General features: G+C 41.1%; 1 pseudogene; it reads left to right on the top strand.

Annotated features, from left to right (window-relative positions):
* Positions 1–217: 217 nt before the first annotated feature.
* LOC115244010 lies at positions 218–6,584 on the top strand (annotated as a pseudogene).
* Positions 6,585–7,082: the final 498 nt, after the last annotated feature.

Here is a 7,082-nt window from a genome sequence, read left to right as displayed (position 1 = left end):
TGGCTCTAATTTATTATTTTAGTTTTGACTCGTAGCATATCCGGTTTAGTGATAAGTATAATTCCACTCACGTATATAGCTTTACCATTCATATATAATCAAAGTCTAACTTCTGTTTAGTAACGAAATTGAACAAAGAAACAACGATGTTTTTAAGTACACTTAGATATAGTTTTTGCTGTTGCTTTGTTGTGTGTGTGTTAATATTGTTCTGTTTGCTTTATTTTAATAACGATGGATACAAATACAATTGATACTGCCAAATCAATTCCGTCGTTTTACGCTGGACAAAGTATATTTTTGACAGGCGCGACAGGATTTCTGGGCAAAGTACTCATCGAAAAGATACTGAAGTCTTGCCCGGATATTCGAGAAATATTTATATTAATGCATCCGAAAAAAGGACTAAGCCTTAATGAAAGACTCGAAAAAATGTTAAACTTACCGGTAAGTTAGATATAGAAATAATTTCCATGATATATTTTTATGATTTATTTTTATAATCAAATAATTTTTATTCTAAAATATTATAACAAAAAATTTATTTTGATAACTTTAAAATTGGAAAACGAGAAGTAGAAGTATGTAAGATAAACTTTAAAAATAATTTGTAGGAAAAGTTAAAAAACGTTTCACAATTTTTGCGGAAAAATATCTAATTATTATGGCAAATTTTCTTATAAATACTATATATATAATATTTTTTAATTTTAGTTATACGATAAATTACGAGAGAAGCAACCTTCAAATTTCAAGAAATTGATTGTAATTTCTGGCGATACCAGTCAAGAAAATTTAGGATTGTCGGCTGTCGATAGACAAATGCTGACTGAAAGAGTGACTATAATAATTCATAAAGCGGCAAGCGTGTAATTTAACGACAGTTTAAAGTACGCCATTCTTGCTATTAGAGCTATGTCGGGATAACGATTGGGAGTAAACCAAGAACACGAACTATGTCTAATTACGAACGATTTATTTGTCCAAATAATAAGTAAAACGACGGGCTAATGCATTACGAAAGCACACGCGTACAACTAGACGAGGGTACCGGAAGAATCGGTTAGCATGATAAAGTTGCTCGCGACAAACCGTTAGATGTCGACACCAGTGTATGAATGATCGCTAATCGTATGGAAATGCGTGTTATGCGCTAACTCCTCCCCTCGATCCGCGATCGATCCCGTTCAGCCTTGTCTCCTGGAAACGCTTTGAAGTCCAGACGTATCTGCGCATCTCGAATGCTTTGGTCTGGAAAGTCCCTTTGTGAGCATATCCGCAGGCATGTCGTTGGTTAAGACCAATTTTTAAAACACCGTTACTCAGAGCTTCTCGGATGAAGTGATGACGCATATCTATATGTTTGCTCCGAGAATGGTAGGTCAGATTTTGAGCCAATTTTAATGCTTCAAGATTATCGTTGAAAACGGTAATATTGGCCAGCTCGATGAATCCCAGCTCTTCCAGAAAATTACGTAAGTAGATTGCTTCTTTGGTGCACTCCGTTAGTCCCATATATTCTGCCTCTGTCGATGACAAAGCAACCGTCGGTTGTTTCCTAGAATCCCAGGAAATGGGACTGCCGGAGAACTTGAACAGAAAACCGGTGTAAGATCGCCGGTCCTCAGTACAGCTGCCCCAGTCCGGGCAACAGGCCCGGAATCTTTTCGATAGACCAGTCCTAGATCTCTAGATCCCTTCAAATAACGAAGGACCCGTTTTACGGCTGTCCTTGCAGTAACAATTGTTAAATTGTCCTAAGTAACTAACGGCAAAACTGATATCAGGGCGCGTCGTGATTGCCAAATAAGTCAAAGCGCCTACAAGTTCTCGACAGTGATAATTCGTCTCTTCGTCGTCAGAGCGCAATCTTTCTTGGTCAGCTTCACGCAAATGTCCACTGGCGTGGTGACGGGGTTGCAGTCACTCATCCCAAATCGTTTGAGAATATCGTCGATATACCCTCGCTGATGCATGGTCACTTCCTCGTGACCAACATTAAACTCCACGTTGAGGCAGTAACCCACTTTGCCTAAATCCTTGATGCCGAGGCGTTTGGACATCTCTTCCCGAAACTTGGCAATGACCGTGGAGTCGCGGGTTGCGATCAAAATGTCGTCGACATAGACGACTATGATGATGAAGTCCTTTCTCTTTCCCAAATAATATAGACAAGGGTCAGCGTCGGAAGGAGTGGCGCCGAAATTCCTTAATATATCGTCCAACTTCTTGTACCAGTTTCTTCCTGCTTGGCGAAGACCGTATAAAGATTTCCTTAAGAGACACACCTTGTCTCCGCTGTGTAATTCCTGTAGCATCCTATCGGCTTCGGGCGCCATGCTTTGATCATTCTGGTCCTCAAATATTGTCTTCAAGATTTCCGCTAATTTCTTTGGTGGTTCCATCAGAATCTGTTCGTCCAGGTCTCCATTCAGGTAAGCCGTTGTTACATCGAAGTGGTGCATCTTCATGTCAAGATGAGCAGACAATGATGCGACCAGGCGTATCGATCCTTGACGGGCTGCCGGCGCAAATGTCTCCTTGAAATGCAATCCAGGCTGTTGGCTGAATCCCTAAGCGACTAGTCGAGCCTTACGTATGTGAATGATTCCGTCCGAGTTAATTTTGTTTCGCAAGACAATCCGACTCCCGATGGTGGTAGCATTTTTTGGTTGGTCAATGAGTTGCCATGTGCCCTTCCGTAGTATAGATTTGATTTCGGATACCATGGCATCGTGCCATTCCCCAGCTTCTGGACTCGTCAAAGCCTGTTTCATTGTACTTGGAACTTCAAAAATTAGAGCGTGTATTTCCTCTTTAACATACCTTGCATCTTCAACGATATTTGTATAGACCTTGCGCGGTCTTCCTCTTTCTCCGGTTCTTACAATCCTTGGTCTTCCTCGTCCCCTGGGCGAGGGTTGCATTGGTTTCGCAGGAATCTCTTCGTCGCCTTCTTCTTCCTCGGGTTGTTCTACAACGGGGGAAGTCAACTCGATATAGACGAATTTGGATCTCTCATCCTCCTTCTCAGCCAAGGATTTCCCCTCAAATTTGCCGTTTGATAAAATATCTAGATTCTCGGAGTGAGGTTTCACGTCCTCAATGAACTTAATGTCGCGTGATATGATGACTTTATTTTCTTCGGGTAGCCATATCCTAAATCCTTTGGACTCCGTGCCATAGCCTAAGAAGATACCCTCCTTGGAGCGTTGATCCAATTTCCCTCGACCTGGTTCTCTGTTCAGGCATCCGAACTCTTTGAAATGCCCGATGTCGGGCAGGTTTCCGGTCCACGATTGATATGGCGTTAAACCGTCAAGGCTTTTTGATGGGCATCGATTTCGGATGTAGTTGGCTGTGTTAATCGCTTTGGCCCAAAACTTGGGCGGTAATCCTGACTGCGCAAGCAAACATCTCGCCATGTCCAAAAGAGTGCGGTTTCGTCTTTCCGCAATTCCGTTTTGCTCCGGGTTATACGGGACCGTAAGGCGCTTGGTGATGCCCTCCTCTCTCAAGAAACTGTCAAAATCCTTGCCTGTAAACTCCAAACCATTATCAGATTGGAAACATTTGACATTTTTACCTGTTTGGTTTTTTGCGAGTGCGATAAACTCTTTGGTCGCCTAAAGTGCTTCGCTTTTGTGTCTCAAGAAGCGAACTTCGGTCCATCTTGAATGGTTGTCAATAAACTCGATGAAATATCTCGCTTTCCCGATAGACTCAACTTGCATAGGGCCGCAGACGTCTGAGTGAACTAATTTGAGTTGTCCCGAGACCCTGTTGGATTTCTTGGGGAACGGTGTGCGAGTCATCTTCCCTTCGAGGCAGACTTTACAAGTAAATTCCTTTTCAGTAGAATCGAATTTCAAACGACGATCCCGCATCGCTGTGCGTTGATAAGGTCTCTCGTGTTCAAATGGCCGAGGGTACGATGATCTCGATATCCAAGAGATTTTCTGATGACGATAATGCACAACTTGGCTTTAAATCGGATTTGTATTGATCGGACTCACGTGTGAAATATAAACCGCCGACTCTGTCAGTCAATCAATTTAACGTTTCCGTTTCTATCTTGTACTTTCGCATCCTTCTTTGTAAATATTACATTGAAACCGCTGTCTGTTATTTTACTCACGGACATTAAATTTGTGCGTAGATCCGGAACATGCAGAGTATTGTTTAGTGACACAAGTTTATTTTTGCCGTGTATGTCGGCCGTGACTATTACTTTGCCCTAAGCGGTCGTCTGGGTAGAAGCGCTGCTCGCCAAATTTAAGATACCGCGTCTTGAACTATTTATTTCGCTGAATGCCTCTAAAATACCGCATAGATGTGTCGTGGCACCGCTGTCTAAACACCACATTTGGCGTGGCTGGATCGCGCTTGCTTGTAAAGCAACATTGGCACACAATGACACTTGCTCGGCACTCTTCGCTGACTGGTTTTTATCTGTTTTGGAATGACAATTTGCAGTCTTATGACCCTGTTTATTGCACTTATAACAACGAAATTTGATGAACCATTTGTCGTCCGCATGCGCGTTGACTCTACGTTCGTGCGCTGTCGTTTTATTGTCACGTATTCGGCCCTTATTTTTATTCATAAACATAGCCTTAGCACCAGTGTTAGGTGTTTCGCTCTTTCGCGCCTCGTTTTCCTCGACGATCTTATTACGCACAATATCGGGCGTGGGTAACTCGTCGTGAGCTTCGATTGCACATCGAAAATTGTCGAAACTCGACGGCAGGCTATATACAGGGTGTCCAAAAATTTGCGCAACACCCTTTAAGGGAAGATAGAGGGTGTTATTCTGAACAGAAAAATCCTGCAACATTTTTTTCTATAACGCTTAATAAAGGAGTTATTATTGAGTAAAGTCTGGCCAATCAGCGCCGACCTTTAACCGGGCGCACGTCAGTGAGCCCCGCGCCACGAAGTGTGCGCCGCCGCTCACCGACGTGCGCCCGGCTAAAGGTCGGCGCTGATTGGCCAGACTTTACTCAATAATAACTCTTTTATTAAGAGTTATAGAAAAAAAAGTTGCAGGACTTTTCTGTTCAGAATAACACCCTCTATCTTCCCTTAAAGGGTGTTGCGCGAATTTTTGAACACCCTGTAGAAGCATCGTTGCCAGTACATCGGGATGTATATCGACCTGCAAATCTTCTAATTTGTCGACAGCGTCGAAAAATATATTCATGTGTTCTCAAATGTCGCTGCATTCTTCCATTCGATGAAGCATTAATCGTTTTAGTAGCGTAGCTTTTCTGGTAGGTCCCCGCGATTGGTATGTTCCCTCTAGTTTAAGCCAAACGTCGCGCGCAGTAGCGCAGCCTTTAATCTGCTTAAGTTCGGAACTACCGATTGCCAATATGATCTCGCCTTGGCGTCGCCCTTTTCCCACACTTTTCGCGCAGCTTCTGATGCGGCGTCACCGGCCACAACCTGGGGCTTAACGAATTCGCCGTTTACATACGACCACGCGTCGTTTTTTATAAGAAGAGCTTCCATATGAAACTTCCACGTATCGTAATTATCTTTTCCGAGATACTCGATTCTCGTCACGCTCGCGATGTTCATGGTTGAACAGGTTATGTTTCGCCATATCTAAAAAAAATTTCACGATTTCGACTATCGCTGCCAACTTGGGCCCATAACCTATTAGAGCTATGTCGGGATAACGGCCGGGAGTAAACCAAGAACACGAACTATGTCTAATTACGAACGATTTATTTGTCCAAGTAATAAGTAAAACGATGTGCTAGTGCGTCACGGAAGCACACGCGTACAACTGGACGAGGGTACCGGAAGAATCGGTTAGCATGATAAAGTTACTCGTGACAAACCGTTAGATGTCGACACCAGTGTACCAATGATCGCTAATCGTATGGAAATGCGTGTTATGCGCGCTAAAACTTGCTAATACCAAATCAACGAGAGATATATGTATCTTAGCTGAAAGTATGAAGAATCTAATGGTAAGTCTACACAGATTGATTCTGCATTCGCATATTTATGAAAACTTTTATTATATTTCATTATATAAATTATCTTACATAGGATTTTATGCGATATACTAACATTATCATTATACATTTATTTTTAGAAATTATTTTGTTAAATATATCTTTCAAGCTTATGTATATTTGCGGTATTTTAAAGAGATGTTTTAATAACCATATTAATTTTTTTATTAATTGTAAACCAACAACATGTCTTATTCTTTTGCTATAAACTCCATAATTATAGCATTTTGAACAAAACACAATTTTAATATGGATTGTTTTTACCTGGTAAAGGCTCTAGTATATGTTAGCACAGCATATGCACATTTGGATAATCCGTTTATAGAAGAAAAGGTGTATCCGCCTATAGCCGATTGGCGGAAAATGATCAAAGTGGCGGAGTCATTGGATGAGCATATCTTGAATGTTTTTACAGCTTCTTCTTCTTCTTCTTCGTGTGGGAGGTTGGCACCGACGAGTACTCGTCACACGGCCATCAACAGGTTTACAGAGAAGCAATCAAAAGATATAACACTCAGAAAAAGAAAAGTATCCTTGTAGAGACGTAATCAAAAGATATAGCACTCAAAAAAGAAAAGTATTCATAGAGTAGCAATTAGTAGTGTAGTAAAAGTAGAGTAGTAATGTGAGACGGCCGATCGACCGTCGTTTTTACAGCTAAGTGAGTGTGGCAAACAAATCCAATATATCATACGTAAATTTCAAATATGTGTTAATTGAAAAATGAAATTATTTTTTTTATATTATTCCTTTTTCGTTTTTTTCATATTATAATGTTACAATTATTTTTGAGTTTTTTATTTGCCATATTTATTTTTAATTATGTATAGATGCTTAAATAATATTAGGTGTACAACTTTGCTTCCGCCGTTTTTTTCCGAAATTCGAGGCTTTATTGTAGAAAACTGGTTATACATTTATGATTCAAAGTATTGTCCATCGCTGGCCACTACTTTCTCCCATCTTTCGGACAGCGTACGAATCCCGCGTTGAAAAAACTGGTCATCTTTTGAAGCGATCCACGAATCGATCCAATTTCTTACTTCTTCATAA

The sequence above is a fragment of the Formica exsecta genome, unplaced genomic scaffold, assembly GCF_003651465.1.
Source record: "Formica exsecta isolate Colony F162 unplaced genomic scaffold, ASM365146v1 scaffold786, whole genome shotgun sequence".
Classification (NCBI taxonomy): domain Eukaryota; kingdom Metazoa; phylum Arthropoda; class Insecta; order Hymenoptera; family Formicidae; genus Formica; species Formica exsecta.
The sequence above is the reverse complement of the archived record's forward strand: the minus strand, read 5'-3'. Positions and strand labels throughout refer to the sequence as shown.